Source organism: Poecile atricapillus, chromosome 6 (assembly GCF_030490865.1).
Source record: "Poecile atricapillus isolate bPoeAtr1 chromosome 6, bPoeAtr1.hap1, whole genome shotgun sequence".
NCBI lineage: Eukaryota > Metazoa > Chordata > Aves > Passeriformes > Paridae > Poecile > Poecile atricapillus.
Window position 1 is genome coordinate 10,588,328 of NC_081254.1, and position 18,044 is coordinate 10,606,371.

Consider the following 18,044-nt stretch of genomic DNA (forward strand, 5'->3'; position numbering starts at 1 on the left):
TAATTACCCCTGACATGCAATTTGAGTTGAAAATTGAAAATATAAGCTTTAAATTAAGACTACAGTAGAGGAAAGGTTCAGTAACAAACAGTGAGTTTATTAAAAAAAAAAGTTTTTACAATAAAAGTTACAGAAAAAATAAAATATTTCAGCAGAATTTTCAATAGTATTTTTTGACGAAGTTTTCTGTAAAAACCTGCACCAAATTTTATCTCCAAAACCCGGTAGTGTTAACCACTGATTGAGTCTTTATATCAATTAAATCCAAATTTCCCAGATTGCCTAAAAATATCAGTCATTAAACTCGATGTCAGCTAATGTAATTACATCCACAGAAACAGGGTTTTCTATTTATTTCTTTTTCACCTCCATTTTTATCCCTCTTAACCAGCAGTTTGGGTCCAGAAAGGGTAAGGACTCTAAAAACTGTACATGTAATTTCTAAGCTCTAAACAGGAAAATATACTCACAGTGCACATATCTGCATTTTTTCTCCCCTGTATGGAGAGTTTGGACTCCATTTGCAACACTTAGACTCCAAAACCCTCCTACCTCTTTCTCCTGGTAGGCATTAACAAATAGACTTTGATGCCATTGTTCCTCAGTGACTGAAGTGTGCAGTTCATTGACCTAATTTTTGAGGGCAAATTGCACACTGAGGCTCCTGGCTTTCCATGAGGATGACTACTTTTTTTTTCTTTTTTTTTCCTTTTTTTTAAAAAAAAAACTTGCCAAAATATTATTTCTATTTTTTAATGACCTTATAATGGGTTCAGCATACTCTGTTTCACATATTGAAGAGCAATGGCAAAATTACTTCACTGCTGCCCAGCATGTCTGATGCTATAGCAGTTAAATTAGCATTTTTTGGAAGTATTAAATACACCCATGGGTACAGTTGTACACATTCATACAAGTTATTAACATAAATATGAGAGAAATTATTGTAGTTGAGCTGACCTATGATCGAATTATCTGCTGGCAAGTCCCACCATATATCAAATAACTTGCTTTTATTCCTTAGCAAAATTGATGCTTGACAGAGGTGCAGTGGATAAAATATTGGAAGAGAAGTAACCAAAAATTCTCTGGCTCTACAAGAAGTAAAAATTGTAGTATTTTACAAAAATAGATTAAGAAAATATATAGCCTGGGAGAAAAAAACCCCAAACCACTATGATCTTGATAGATGCCAGTTAAAATTCATCTGATTCCCCCCACTTTCCCTCATAAATCAAAACTGAATACACAGATTCCAGGGACGAGGAGCAGGTGGTAAAACAGCATAAAAATCTCTTTTCTATACTTCCAGAGAGAACTAATTTCACATTGAAAAGAATGGGTCATTTTTACTGCTAGTTTAGCCACATGGCTCCCAGGTACCAATTTTGTGAAGTATTATCCATTTTTACTGTGGGTCATTTGCTTCCTCCACAGATCTCCTTGAGACTGACGGAACCAATACGCATGGATTTTTCCAGTTATGCTTCTGAGCGTATGATGATGATTGGGCAGCTTATCTTTCCTTTAATCTGCACAAGGCATGACAGAGAGTGCAGGAATTTTACCCTCTGTAAAACAAAACGCTTCTCCAGTCCCAACACCTGAAAGAGACACAGGCACTGATACCCTGTAAATTGCCCAGGTCCCACATTCCTCTAGGCCAGCTGTAACTGCTGAGCCAAACCTACCAGGCACAGGTAGCCCAGAAATAGATGTACATAGGAGGAGATTTGCTATAGAAAAGCTGATAGCTTGGGTTCACTTGAGAATAAGGGCCTTCTGTTTGAACAGAAAACCTCTTTCCCTTATTAACCTCCATACTTCTTCATCTTCTGCCCCAATTACATAAAATCATCTGATTTTCTTAATTTTTTATTATCTGCTCTAAATCTTAAGGCACATGTCTCAAGTCAAAACACAATGATATCAAGACTAGCAAGTCACATACCCCTGAGAGCCAAGAGGGGGAATGTCACCGAGTGTCACCGAGACCCTGGACTATGCAGCGACACAAGAGCCCCCATGCCACTGCCACAGAAGGCCCCTGGAGACAGTCCAAAACAGAAACCTCAGCTGCATTAAGACTTCCAGTTTTCCTGCATTTCTATTTATGTATGTTAAGAGAGCATGGGATGGCTGCTGAGACATTTGCTGAGCTATTGCCAAGGCAGGGCTGTGCAATCCTGGGACCAAGGGCAGGTCTGAGTTGAATTCTCCTTGCTCAAGGAAGGTGATGTTCAATCCTCAGACATGGGAAGGGAAAAGCATCACGACAAAACACCCCAAGAGAGAGCAAAGCAAAGCAGTGCAAGACTGAGCAAGCATTCAGTTTCCATGATCAGTGTGTTCAATCACACTGCACTGGAGAATTAAATAGTGTTCAGGAGGCTGAGTGCACCGAATAGAAATTCATATCAAGCTCATTCTACGGTATCAGACATGGTTTGTCACCACGCAAGGAAATGTATTTGAGCTACATGAAGGCTGATGCCTTATGTTTTTTAATAAAGTTGAGGACAGATTACAAACCTTTGCCTTCAGCCCCAGCAGTGGATGGAAGCTATTTCCTTTGACATACTGAATAACTCGCCTTTTTTGAAGTTACAATAAGATAATGTATAAAGCTTTGAATACCACATAATGTGAAGTGGTAAGCTGTTAAACTACAGCATCTAAAAGAAAATACTGTTGGGTGTAAAAAAGATAGGACACTAGAGAAAAATAGACCAGCAGAATTAAATCCAAAATGACCATGTGGTACCAGTCTAAAGGGAAGAGCTGACTGGTGTTTGCTCCTTTAATTATGGTTTCTTGGAAAGTTCTAACATTTTAATGCAGTGCTCCTGGTTCCTATCTATGTGCTAGAAAACAAAAAACAAAAAAAAAAAGAAACAAAATTAAAAAAGCAAACCCTTCCAGAGCTGCTAAAGCAAGGCCTGCTTTCTCCTGGCCATGCTCCTGAGCCATCAGGTCCCTTCCCCTCACCGATGGCCCAGCCCAGCCCAGGCTGGCCCAGGCACAGGGCAGTGACCCATCTCCCTCCTTTCTCAAGGGCAGCCAGCAGCCAGGAGGGTGCTGCAGGGCTTCAGCTGCACAGCATGGGCAGCATCCTTCAAGGAACCCACTCTGGAGCACCCTGCCTCTCCCCAGTAGATGTGGAAGACAAGCTAGGGCAGGCATCAGGAACCCAGCTACTGACCCAGAGAAGGGAGTGAAAGATTTTTGTCTCCAGGAAGTTCAGAAGTTCACATCAGTATTGGAATAAAGGCAGGAAGGTTGTAGGCGTCATAGGAATTTTATGACATAGTTACTGACAAAAATCTACTAATCCCATGAGGCACCCAGTATTTTGAGATCTTTGGTATAAGTTATAGCCAGTCTGTCTAAAACCCACAAAGCTTAGAGGCACAAGTCCCTTATGGGGCATCTGTTTTGTTTTGGGGTTTTTCTTTTTTACTACTGCACATGATTTAATTTAATTTCCTAATTTCAGCCAGTGTTGATGCTCTCTTAAGAGAGCTTTTGAATACTGTAAAGAAAGACTTTGCAGGAGCAGCTTTCAGAAAGCCATTTAAAGATCTTTATTTATCTCAATCGAGCTGGCATCCTCCCACCACAAAGCTTTCCAAACACAAACGTGCATTTTTATGATGTCTCAGAAGAGGCATGTCTGCCTTCAGGACTGGTTCCTTGCAGCACTGAGGAGGCTGTACAGCAGATGTTGGGAACTAAATCAAGCCAGTTGATTCCTGTGCAGTGTCATGGCTGTAAAATCCTCCACAAGGAACAATGTGGAAAGCAATTGTGTTTGTGCATTCATCATGCATGCCATGACAAATGACAGCTTTATGGTTAAATGCACTTGAATGGAAGGTTAAGGTTCATTTCTCTCCTCTGCCCTAGACTTCATATATCACCTCAGGTAAAACTAGGAGTCAAATAATACCTTAAACAGCAGATTTACTTTCCCCCACTTTGTATTTTCAAGTATATATATTCTTCCCAACCTTGTCTCTCTAGGTTAGGCAGGTCTGCCTGGAGGTTTGCTTGGGGCTTGGAGCAAGGGGAAGCCGCAGGTCAGGCAGGGACCCTGGCAGCTGTAGTGAGAGCAAAACCAACATAGAGCAGGCAGTACCTGAGCTGAGGCCAGCCCCAGTGAAGACAGTGCTGTCCCTTTCTGGTGCTGAGCACTTCCCTGGGTCAGCTCGCAGCTGCAGAGAGCTCTTACAAGAAACCAGGCCCTTATGCTTTTTTAGAATTATATCAGAACTAAGATTTAATTGAGGCACTGACAGTTCCTATGGCATTAGACAGATAACAGACAGATTTTATTTTCTTGTTTAAATGTGTGAGTTTCAAAATACTCATAAATCTGTGAGAAGTACACATATTCTGTGCATGCAATGAGGAATGCAATGGCCAATAAGTTTGTTAAGATTAAATTAACTGAAACAGAAAAATCATTAAACCAAAAAGCTTCTGTCATTCTTGAAATAAACCCAAAGGTAAGATTATTTATGAAACTGATGAACCTTTATGAAACTTAATATGAACTTGTATGAAAAACAGAAGGCAGTGAAAAGATAGGGATTTTTGCCAGCTGACCGTTTAGCACTTTGAGAAAGAAGTTGTTTCTGTCTCCTCTCCATTATATTTGCATGTTATGAACAAATGTATTTCTTAGGTGCAGAGGTTCATCAGTTCCTTATTCAGTCATGTTCATATAGCCCTCAAAAAACTGAAGAACTGTGCATGTTAAGTACATGAAGATTTCTAGGATGAGTGACATTTCATGGAGCTGCTCATTCCTCTATGGATAAAATAAATTCTGAATTTAATTTTTTTTCTAGCATGGTGAAATAAGTTGGATGCTGGTTAATGATTACACAGAGGCTGGGATCCAACAGCATTTTGGGCATGATGGAAGCTGTAGAATGCAGAGATACTGCACAGGATTTGTAGCTTGTGAAAAGAGAGTTTTGTACAGTTTTTTACATTTTGCCCTGTGTACTAAAAGAAAGGATTTCGTTAATAGGCTGGTGGGTATTCTTTAAATGGATAGCACTGTACTTTGAAAGTACAGTAAAATCTACTTAAGTGGATTGAAACTATGCTCTCTCTCCCTTGTACTCCCATCCCGGAGAGGTGTGTCAGAGGCCTTGTGTGCTCATTCTACATGAACAACAGTCAGGCAGATTTTGCTGCTCTGCTTCCAACAGTTAACCAAAAGCCACATTTCTCCACTAGTAATAGCAGCTACAGTTTGGCATATTGTAGAGGAATCAGAGAGGGACAAAAATCACACTCCAGGAAAGCACAGCACTGTCTTCAACTTACAGTACTTACCACAAGAATAATAATAGAATATATGTCAAATGGAGATATAATTCAGGCAAAAAGAAAACTGTATTGGCTAGAAAAGATTGTAAGAAGCAAGCTGGGCATTGATTATCTGTGTCACAAACAGCTTAGAGGAGGAGAGTCCTGAGTCAGCATTCCCCATCTTTATCTCTCTGCTAAATTCCCTTAGTAGTGTAATAGAAAAATTCCTGGGTGGCTCATACCCCATCTCAGCCTGTGTTTCCATTTCTCCTTTTTTTAGCTTTTGTTTGTTTGTTTGTTGTTTGATTGTGTTTGGTTATTTTTCCCCTCTCTAATTTTTTCTTTATATCTGTTTTACTTTTCTCTCATGCTTTCATTCCTCTTTCTCCATCTCCTCTCTCGTACATTTATTTTCTTGTTGGCAGTTCTCTTACTCCCTTTCCCAATGTATCTAGTTTTCCAGGTATTTTCACCTCTCCTGTGTTTTTTCCAGAGGTTCTGGAGATGTACACAGTGCTGCTAAAGCTCTGGGCTGAGCTGCTTCTTGCTAGGAACAGGAAAAGGCTGAAGAGAGCAGGAGCAGCTGCCTGGATTCTGAGCCTCTGAGCCTCTCCTTATCAGCTGTTTGTGCAGGAGAGTGCCCTGGGGTGAGGAGGAGTGCAGAGTTCACTGGATGAGGGGGGAGGATGTTGGAAGTCCACACTGAGACCCAGACCCAGATCCAAAAGCTTCTCACAAACATAAACTGTGAAATATCCAGGAGTGGTCTCCTGGTAAAAGAAGGCAGTAGTAGCCAGGTTTGGGAATTTGGAGCATTTGGAACATTTTTCAGACATGCTGCTCCTTCAGGCTAATTATTTCACATTTTTCATCCAGAGATGAAGGTCATTTGATGCATTGAGCTATCATCCAGGGGCCCAGAGGCTTTGGAGTGACAATTGCCCATTATGAACATCAGCTGTGGTTCTTCCCAATTATGCTAAGAGATCTTACAGCCCTAAGAGAGATCTAAGGAAACAAAACTTGCCAGATTGTAGGGAATTGTATCATTCAGAGGCTCTGGCAGGCACCAGCTGGATCAGCCATCGTGCAGTGGAGCTCCCACAATCCAGGATTAATCAGCTGGAGCTCAGCCCCTAGAAAACCCCTGCAAAGCAGAAATTGCCAACCAACTTCTCCTTCAGCCCATCAATATCTCTGAGGCTTTAAGAGTTATTTTGCTTTAATAAAAATGCAAAGCTATTAATAGAAATCTCCACATGGAAATTTTTTGTGCTGATTCCATTTCCTAATCCAACAGCTTTACAGAGTCATAAAAAAAGCAGGTATATCGTGATCAAAATATTGGATTTTTCAGAACAGAAAAGATACAAAATGTAGGAAGACATTTGTCCATTGAGGCTAATCAAAGAGCCAAAAAAAATTAGTCTTCCATCAGCCTTCAAGGCTTTTGGAAAAGCCATTCCTGTGGCCAGAGAAGCAGTGTGAATGTGGCTGTCTATTTGCATCAGTTCTGGTGTTCTCAAGGTGGCCCTCAGAATACAGTGATACAGAAAATCCCTGTATCACCATCCACTGGCTGCTCACAGCTCTGTTGTGACAGGCTGTCACAACAACAGGTGAAGAAAAATATTCAGTACATGGTTTACTGATCTGCAGTGAAATGGTTAATTTTTGTAAGTTTCACTGCACATTCATTACAAGGCAATTTGACTGGAAATTTAATAGGATTATTTTTGACTGCTGAGGTTAATGGTATTACCTGTTTGGCTTTTACAAAATCTCCATAATTTAGCAATATTTATCTAAGTCACCATAAAAGTATAGCAATTACAGACAGCTGGTTACAGGAGGAAATGAAACAAATTAAACCAAACCCATGCTCTTAGGAAAATACAAATGCCAAATAAAGTATATTAGGCTAACAGTTTAAATAATCCAATTTAACACTAATGAATATACTTTAGACCTAAGTTCTGCTTGATTTTCTATATGAGTGTGCAGAGGAAAACATCAGTGAAGAGGCAGAGAGCCTGGGCCCAGCAGGGATACCAAGGGAATGCGCAGCTTGGACACCTGTAACTTTCCATATTTATTTCACATATTCCTAATAGCTTTTCACTAGAGTATAGAGGCACAGGTTTTGTCCTGGAGAATTGCTATGGGACAGCATTTATAATAGAAAAATATATAGAGCAACAAATGGTTTTGATGATAATATTTCTAATCGGTTTCTGGTTTACACAGAGTTAGAGGCTACTTAACTCAGAGGTTTGCACCCCTCTCTCACGGCTGCATCTCTGTTTGAAAGTGATGATTCAGAAAATCCTTTTTCATTACAAAGTCATTATTTAGATGGAGGTTCCAGCTAAGGCTTTTGCCTTTTATTTGTCCCTTCATTTTCTTCTGATACGGGCAGGCCAATTGAATAGAATACTTAGAGGTTTTACATAGTGGTGCCACTTGGTGAATTTTACTCAATGGCTGTTCAGACAATGTGCAATGCATATAAATCTTCCATTCCCACAAAAAGAATTGAAAGAAAATGAAATTTCTTTTCAAGGTTTGAGAGCTTTGTTTCACAGTACAGCACACGTGTACGGTATGTGGCCAGGAAACAAAGAGAATTGTTACATGGCATACATCAAAATATGATAACAGCTGTTCCAAAAAGCAAAATAACTGAATATGACTATCACCCACAAAGGATGATGATGCTGTAACTTTCAAGTAAGATGTAATTCCCAAAGATCTTTGACTCTTCTTGTTGCATGCAAATGTTTTATGCCTTCTTCTATATTTTCATGTAGCTATGACACTCTTCATCTCTTGCTGTTTATATCTCAGATGGGTACTGTTGCCCTGAAAACTCAGCTTCTGAGCTTGCTAACATAGTTTTCTAAAGACTTTCCCAGGACAGTAACTGTAAACATAGATATGTGTACATTCTTTCTGTTACATGTCTTGTGATGGACATCTCTCATGGCCAGTGCAGTGAGAAAGTGTTATCCTGACCATCCAATCCCTGCCTGTGGTCAGGAGCCTATAAATCCTGGAGGGAAAAATAAACCTCTCTCTTTCCTTCACCACACCTCGACCTGTGTCCGTGTGATCTATTCATCTTCAGCAGCAACAGGGTACCTGAGATTTTATAAATGTAAAAGATCTATTTGGATCCGTGCTAGAAGAATGCCCTCACAGGAGGGCCTACAAGAAAAGGAAGCTGATAGAAAAGGTCCTTCATACAGAGGCCCACGATGATTGTCAATGTGTGAAACCATTCCAGTATTCCCCTTTGTACACGGAATTTTACAGACATCAGTAGAGCAGGTCACTCAAGTAATGTTCATGAAGAAGCTTCTACTGTAAGCACCTTTGATTCAGAGCCTCGTGAGTCCAGGTCTCCTGAGGACTTCTGGCAGACTTACAACTGAGAAAAGTTCTGTGTGTTGACTTGTTGGGGAAAAAACCCAAAACAAACCCATGTATTTATATTGCTGCATAAATGTTAATAAAAATATGCTCAGTGCTAGAGCTATGACACTTGGAGTATTCCTAGGGTGCAACAGCACAAGGAAAAGAGTAGTAATCCTTAATTGTAGGGATATTTGTTATTTCCTATCTCAAGATTGTACATCCAGGGCTCATTCTATAACTGAACTAGAGACAAAGATGAAGTTTCCCTTATTTAGGCTAAATTAAAAAACAATTATTTAAAAATCAGACTAAATTTAAGATTAAGGAAAGAAATTTATTCCTTATAACTGTTTTTTTAAGAACTGCTTTATCAAGAGATTTGATATACTTCATAATTTTGAAGAAGGAATACCAATACAAAAAGTCCTGTGCCTAGACTTATGCCTGAGAAAAAATAATACCTGTATGCTGGCAAGTGCTCCAGGGCTGGGTCTGTGGGACTTTCCTGGCTAGTGCCAAGCTGGAAGAGCATCCTCTCCTCTTCCTGCTGGAATTTGAGCAGTGAGAAGAAGGAGAAGGGTAAGACAGGAAAGTTCATGTCTGGAAGGGAGAGACACTCATTAAGTTCAAGTGGGTCCTGGGAGACACAGAAAGTGTTCCTTGATCAGACAAAGGGACAATGGAAAGTACAGAGAGTGAAATGCAAAGCCAGGAAAGAGTAAACCTGTGTTAGCATTCCAGTTCATACTGTCCTTGCACCTCTGCAAATCCCTGTGTTTTGGTTTCCAGCAGTGAGCAGGACATGCAAACTGGGCCCTTTTCAGATGAAGTTAAACTGAAATGTGTGCTCTGCTTGCTCCCCACAGGACCAGGCTAGAAGCTGTCCAAAGCAAAATCTCCTAAAATGTGCACAGGGTGGATTTCAACTACCAGCTGCATGCCAGCTCCTATCATCTTCAGACCTGCCCCTTTGGGCTGCACTCATTTGCTAGCTTCAGCATAGTCCCAGAGACCAGGACTTCTTGGGATACAGGAATGGGAGGATGCTCAAGGTCGACAGTCTGGGACTTTGCTGACTAAGAAACCTGGAAGGGTAATGTCTGGTGAAGCATCAAAATAACAACACAGAGGCTTGATACCTCTTCAGCCAGTGGAAAATATTAAAATGTAGTAGAGGAACTGGAGTGAAAGGAAGGAGCTGATGACCTGGCACAAAGGTGAAGAGGGAGAGGGAGGGGAAGGCTGAAACAAAAAAGAACTCAGATGTTGTAGCTTGAAACTCTGCTTATGTTTTACACCATAGCAAGTGCTTTATCAAACATTTCCTTTAATGCCAAAGCAAAATATCATCTCTCTCCAAAAGCTCTTGCCCTATAATGGGTCTGTTTAAAGCATTTTTGAAATCATGTTAAAAATGCTTAAGGTTTCCCTGTGACCAAATTAAAGCGTAGGGAGTTAGACTCATGGTCTATAAGAATTCTGGTTAGCATGCATATTTTATCACAGTTGTCTTAATAAAAAGGTGTGTGTGATGTCATTACTAATGTGTCATTATCTAAGTACTTGCTTTTTCAATAGTGATAGGTCCCAGGTTTGTGATGTGCTCCTGAGAGTTAAACAGAGAATAAATATTCCAGTTCTTACCTGCTGCCCATCCAGTTTGAGTTGGAAGCAGTAAATGGTCTCATGGATGTATCTGATTTGATTTGCACTGCTGAGGAAGTAAATCCTATGAGAGGGAAAAATAAGCAAAAAAGATCCGCTACTTTCTTTTCATTCAGTCAATGTTATTCCATGTTGGGTGAGAATATACCGTGCCATAACTTCAATTTAACTACCTTCCTCAGTTTTTCTGCTCTGAAAAGCAGAAAAATGTTAGATTTAGCAGATTTAGATCCAAGGTCCTAAAAGTGGTTCCAGGTCTGCAATGTCATGTCTGAATATTACTTGACTGAGTAACAGGATAATGGGATACTTCCCCCATGTCTTGGAATGAACAAGGAAACTAATTAGCTCACAGGCATCAGCTGAGAAAAGACAGAGCAAGTTGGACAGCACTCCAGCAGAGATGCACAGGAGGAGGAGGTGCAGCACCAAGCACATCAGGAGGACAGCAGTGTTTGAGAGGTTTAGTTCAACCAGCTGACAAGTTAAAGGTTTCAGGACCATGGACGGAGATAAACTGGGACAGAAGCGTTCAGCGTAGCAGGTGCTGGAGATCTGCTTTGGTCACTGGTGATTCCAGGAGAAGCTGAACTCAGGCCATGGGCTCCTGACAAGGCAGAGCTCAGCCTGCCTGGCCCCAGCAGACTGTGGCTGATCCCAGACTGCAGAGCTGCTGCTGGGTAACCGAGGGAGGAGCAGCGGGATCAGGCACACATCAGGACCCAAGGAGTAACACCCCTGTGGTTCTCTGTCTGATGACAGCTCCATCCATCACATCCCATCAGTCTGTTATTGCCTAGAGGTCTTGATTCAATAAGGCAGTAAAGGAAAAAGCCAGGGTTCCTTAGTCTCTGCACTACTGCTGGTAGTGGTGCAAATGGAAAGGATTTCTTTACATAATTAGGGTATTTTCTGAAAAGTTCCCAAAAATCAAGAGTTCTGCATGCAAGAGCAACTGAACTCATGTATTGTTCCCACAGCTAATCTTTACAGACTCCCAGATAGGCAGATTTCTATCAAGGACTGGATAAGAATTCACATAGTCAAATTTCAAACCTTTTTTTAAGTACTTTGATGTCAGCCATTGGGGACTGGTCTCCACTCTCTCCATTTTCCCCACAGAAATATGGCTTTGAATCTCACAGTCCCAGCTGTTGGGCTCGAGACCTTGCACTCTGCTCAGCTGCCTGCCTCAGTTTAGGAACTGAGGAATGTTCCTCACTCAACAGCAGTGAGGAAAGCTCTCCTCCTGGGAGGATTCATGATAGGAGAACCTCTCTACAGGACATCTGAGTATATCTTTACCCCAGTCAAAACCCAGGATTAGTTACTGTTATGTTGCAATACTGTAACGTGTAAAAAGAAATAACATATAAAATCTTATACAAGCAAAATAAAGAAAAAGAAAAACTTACCAAAAATACAGAGGCAATATTTACATGACTCATCATCCTGAAACTGTAAGAATGCCATGCCCACCAGAACCCTAGAAATATCAAGAAAAATAATATCATTTGTGTTTGTTTACCAAGCAGCTTAGATTTATTCAGTTACAGGGATTTTTTTTTCCTTTTTCATAAAGAGCACATTAAGGGAGGAGCATATTCACAGTGTGCTGTTACAACATTCACCCTAATAGGGCAAAGGAAGCTACAGTAAATTGATTAGGGAATTCACCAGTCAGTGCTTCCCTCAAGTGTTGCATCCATCTTTTACTGATTAATAATGAAGCATTAATGAAAATGTTTCTGTGCCTCCATGCTCCCACCAATTAAATGTGGAGCAGAAAAAAAAACATACAGCCTTTGGAAATTTTTATTTGTCTCACTTGCCAGACAAGCAGTAGAGTAATTCTTTACTGGGAATATTGGTTAAACAAGATCTGCATTTAGGGGTTTCAGAATGGTAAAGATGGATTCTTAAGCTGACATTTAAGAATCACTGACTCTCAAATACCACATTAGCAATCAAGAAATCAACAATGTTTAGAAGAAATATAATTAGCTCAGCATGCTCTGCTTGAAACCAACACTGTAGCTATCAGCTACACCAAGTGCCATGAGAAAAGAAATGGGGAATTTGTTTTCTATTGAAATACATTATATTTTACTTTATTAAGGCCATGAGAGCTTGAGACATTAATATTTCTGAGAAACTGCTAGAGCCAGCTTAGATCAGGGTGGATTTTTCTCCATTAACTGAGCGAATTCTGGGAAAGCAATCTGTCTTTCTCTTGCTTGGTCTGTACTAAATGCATTGCCATGACACTGGGAGAGACAGCCAGGCGAGATGTATGCGAGATTATTAATGTGTTTTCATTTCATTTATGTACGGAAGTTACTGAGATTGTGTTTGAGACGTAATTGCATTAGGCTTTATCTAAATTGACCTTCTTATTCTAGATTTAAGTGGGGAGGATGTCAAGCAAACAGGCCACAAAAGCCAGTATTTCTGGATACAGGTGGCAAAGCTTACAGGGAGAGAGAAGTAGGGAGAGAGGAGTAGTTGGAATCAAAGTGGTAAATATTCACTCAAGCCCAGTCAACATTAGTAAGGCTTTAATGTGACCACTACTTTGAAACATGTTTGAGTGTGTGGTGGTCTCAGATCACTGCAGGATTGAAAGCTGCCTGGATTTCTTGGCAAAGAAGGTGTGGACTAAATTCTAAATGCTTTTTGGAATTGAACTGGACACACAAAGCTGATCACTCCAGTATATAATGTAGGGTGACCATTAGCTCCTACTGTACTTCTCCAAGCAAAAAGAGGCTTTAAGTTCCCCACTGTCTACCACTTTAGCACTTCTCACACGCATCTTTAGCGCATTTGGAATTGGAGAGAGAGAGCTAAAGCATGAAATCACACTTCCTTAACTTGCTCAGTGCCAACACCACACTTTTCTCAGTAGGGAGTAAGGAAGTCACACCCTTCATGCCCTTGGACCTCCCCAGCACTAAAGGCTCTGTCCTTGCAAAAACCACAGGGTGCAGTTCCCCAGGGGAAACAGGTCACCCATCACTTGCTGACAAAGCCCCACTTCAGCCAACAGGTACTGAGAGAGTGAGAAGTCTGTTGATAAAAATTTCATGGGACCGGAGACTGACAAAGAGTTTTCTAAAATAGGCAAGAAATGTGAAAAGCTGGGTTGGAGGAGAGTGAAAGAAACAGGAAATATGCATTTTTAGGAGGGCAGGGACAGAAGTTGCAGTGAGTGCTGTGGTGCTCAGACTGAGAGACAGTGTTCCTAGGTGCCCTGGTCAGACAAATAGCAAAGCATTAGTTTTAAAACTCTGCTCTGAAATGTCACCTTCATCTCCATTGATCTCTATTACCAAGCAGGTTCTTCACTGTCACTTGTGACAAAAGGCATTAGTCAATGAAAAGCTCTAAATAACTTGAGGAAGACAAGAAAGCTCTTGTCTCTTAGCCACACAAAATAACATTAGAAAAAAGGCTAAAAAAGTAGGGCACTGAAAAAAAGCATCTTGTACTGAAACTAAGAATTGAAATATTCTATTCTAATCCTGTCACATTTATCAAAAATATTTGGTGGTAGGGCTATTTTTTTCTCCTCTAGAAAAGGATGTTTCTGTCAATAAGGAAATTGCCTAGTGAAATGTTCTTAGCATGTAATCCCAATACTACATCAACTGCTGCACCAACCAGGACAACTGGTACCACAAATCTACTGCAAGACTCAGAGTTATCCAAGATGTCCCAAGGCTGAAGATGCATTTGAAGCACTGAGCCATCTCCTCCAAAGCACGGAGAAAGAGCTGGTGGCAGGCAGATGGTGACAATCCAGGCTTCCTCTTTGCACTGTGTGTCCTCTGTTCCCTCTTACTGAAACACAAGTACCACGCTCCCTGGCATCTCTGCTGCTGCAGGACAAGATATTCTCCCAGCATGAAACCAGCAGGATGTGCTGCTCCTCTGTGTGCCTATGAGCACAACCTTGATTTTAAGATAAGCATCTCTCTGGCTTGTGCCTCAAGCTGCATGTGCTTCTCTATTTCCAATCCAAGCGTGCATCCACCATTCATAGAACAGACAAAAATTGTGTTTTGGGTGAGACCAGGTCAAAGGCTTGCTCACAAATCACACCCTGGAGCTCTGAGCTTGGGAAATGTGATGGTGTGTGGTGGCACAGCCGCTTACAGTGGGGCAGAGGGCACTGTTTAAATTTATCCAAATTGTAAAGTTAGTGCTCTGTTTTCCTGCTCTAATAGTCTGTTGCAATATTTGTTCTCTGAGCAGCAGACCTGTTGCTCAAGATAGGCAGTTTTGTGCTTGGTGTTCAGTCCAACAAACACTGTCAGCAGGACCAGGGTTGAGTCAGTTGTGATGTCCAAGTGCTTTTGTCCATGTGCCTGCAGTCAGCCTCCCCCAGGCTGTGCTCCTCCAGCCACATTAGCTGGGGACTACCTGTCTGCCATTGTGCAGACCATGCCACCATTTGGGGGCATATAAAGTGGAAAAAGTTTTAGCAGAGCAGTTGTCCATGAGGACAGGTAGGTGGGTTTAGGCAATGATTTGGAAAGCTGGTTGCAGCAATTCCTGTGATCATTTTGGACAGGCAGAGCTACATTGGAAAAAAACCAAAACAACAGCCAAACCAAAAAAAACCCACAATCAGTTTTGGAGACATTTTTGTCATTGCTTTAGGTCTGTGTGATGAGCTGAGAGCAATGGCCCTGCTGTAACCACTAACATATCCATGAACTGCCATCACATCCATCTGTCAGAGCTTGGTATTTCAGAAGCTGTCACCAGAGAGGAGTTTCCAGGGAAATGATGTTTCCTGTTCTTCCCTTAAATCTTAGACTGAAGGCAGACGAAGGTGGCTGTAAATCCTCCTGGTGCTGTCCAGTCAGAGGGACATCTCCACAGAGCTGAAGGCTGAGGCACAGTTCAAAGCAAACCTTTCTGTGACACAGCCCCGAGACTGATTTGCTCTGCTGACACATCCTTCATAGCAAAGAAGAGAAATGCAAGCAAGAAGAAGATGTTTTGAGGGAGGGGTGTGCATGTGCTGGCTCCACATCACCCAGTGGGATGCAAAGGGAAGGTCTGGGCTCCCTGAGGTCTCCCCAGAGTCACCACTCTGCCCTACAGCTTTTTTCAGATCACTCCTGTGCCCCCATACTCTGCAGCATAAGTGTTGAACTACTGCTTTTGTTCCTTGTTTTCCATAAATATTGCAGTAATTAGCTGGATTTAATTACAGTTATCATGAAATAACAAGCATTAATCAGATTCTAGTAGCAGCTGTATTTTGCACTTTTGAAAGCAAGAAACTATTTTAAAACTATTTCATTAAAAGTATAAAATTATTTTAAAATCAAAGCAAAAAGCATTCTATATATAGAGTGGCATTATTCCAGTGCACACAAACACCTCAAAATAAAAATGAAAAGGCCATCTTGGTTGTATGAAGAACATCTTACAGGGACAAAAACCAAAGAAGCATTTAGCTGGACAGTGCACTGGACCTAAAAGTGACACAGAGAGAGCAACATAAAAACAGTTTTCTCATCTCTTCTATTTAGGCTGCTGACATGTACTTTCTGTAGAGATGCCCATCTAATTACAGCATCGTAAAGTTCTTTAAATGTGCATAAATTGCTCTAATTCACACATCAGCTCCTCCTTTGCATTGCAAGAAGCATGTCAGTGCAATGCGGATCAAGCCCTTTATAGATAAAAAGCAGTTTGCATTTGAGATCCTCTGCTCATTAGTTTTCCATTTTCCCTCCTCCTCGTGTAATGTGGGATCCATCTGGGATCAGACATAAAAGCGCAGAAGTGCTGTGGGAGGTTCCCACCTGCAGACCCCTGAGGACGGGGGGCAGGACAAGGTGTCTCCAGGGAGCTTCAGGGAAGTGCCTGCACATGATGGCTCTCAGCATGGTTTGTTGCCTGTCTCCTGCACAGCTTTGGGGTTCTGCACCCGTGGGATTCTCCTGGGAGGTTTTTGTACGCATTAAATTACAGATGTGTGAATGAGTCCTGATTTAGGCTCAAAATTAAGATACTGCAAACTGCACAGCATGTGCAGCATCAGCTATTCATTGTTATTCACAAGAATTAGGATTTAGATCCCATTTTTTGCCTTCTAAACCTTATTACCTCATCTTAAACGAGCACCCTTTCCAAGCTGAAGGTATCATGGTTATAATACAACTATTGCTACTCATTATTAGAAAATGTGTTTTCTAATTATGATTAGAAAATGCTACACAGACAGTGCAGCAGTTCCAGAAAGATCTGTAATATCATGCAATGACCTGGGCAAATACCTCACAGGCAGTGGGAGCACATGGCCACTGTACCCTACACATCACCCCAGCTGGCTGCCCCTCACCCACAGTACAAGCCCACGGAGCACAGCAGCCCGCAGGAATTCTCACTGTGCACACACAGGACAGCCTGCCCCTCTGCTTGTCCACAGGCAGAGGACAGACCACAGGATTGCAGGAGCATTTTAACAACTCCTTGATTCCCCTGCAAGCTGAAGTGTCCTATAAAATGTGTCAAGGCAGGCTTGCAGTGCTTTACGGACAGGCGGTCTGGGGCATGAGGCCAGGGGAAGTTACGGCTTTGCATAACTCTGAAGTTGTAAAACAGCTTACACAGATTGCTATTTTAATACTGGTACTTTTGACTCTCATCCTGCCTTTGAAAGCAATCCTGCTGCTTTCTAGAGCTTCTTGGGAGAAGCATCCCAAGTTGTAACATATTTCATAAGTGCAGAGATATTAAAATGTGAAGCATCAAGTCCCTTCTTATCCCAGGTGAAGAAACTTCCTGTGATTCTTCACTACAATGACACCCAAAGAGAAATACTTATCATTATCAGACGAATACCTTGAAGCAACATAAGCAATATAAACTCCCTTCTCCCCCTTCCAAGTTAGAAGTTAAAGTTTAAATCATAGTTGAGGAGCTCATATAATATATTTATTCCTCCAGGCCACACACTTGCATTAATAGTTTTCCATTTCTAACTCCTGACACACTGTGGAGAGCACTTTGCACTGGTTATTTCCTCCCTTTCTTGACAAATGAGCCCACCCCTTAAAGATAAGTTTGAGACACAGTCCTGTCTTCCCAAAATCCAGTTATTAGCTTCTATGCATATTTCTTAGAGACTACTAAACGTCACAAATGCTTGCTGGGGGCACAGGTGGCTTTGGCAAGTAACAGAAAGCACATGCAACAAAACCTCCACAGATTTGGGGGTTGGGACTAGATGATCTTTAAGGTCCCTTCCAACCCAAGACATTCTATGATTCCAGGATTCTGTTCTGTGGTTCCAGCAGGATGCCAGGGAACCCGTCTGCATGGAATCACGTTTGCATAGGGAAAGGAAAGGGGACATTACTTATCTCTGACTTCAGAGGCAAGAAGGAAAGGGCGTATACACACCCTTTTATATATATATATATATATATACAGGCATATATATATCTCCACCCTATATACACACACCAACAGCCTCCTCCACACTGTGTTCCCCTCTCTCTTTACCACAAACAGACCCCTGCCTTCCTTCATTTCCATCACAGAAGGCTTGATCCAGGGCCCAGGCCAAAGTCTTCAAAGCCTGAAAAGTTTAGACAAGTGTCATGGTGAGG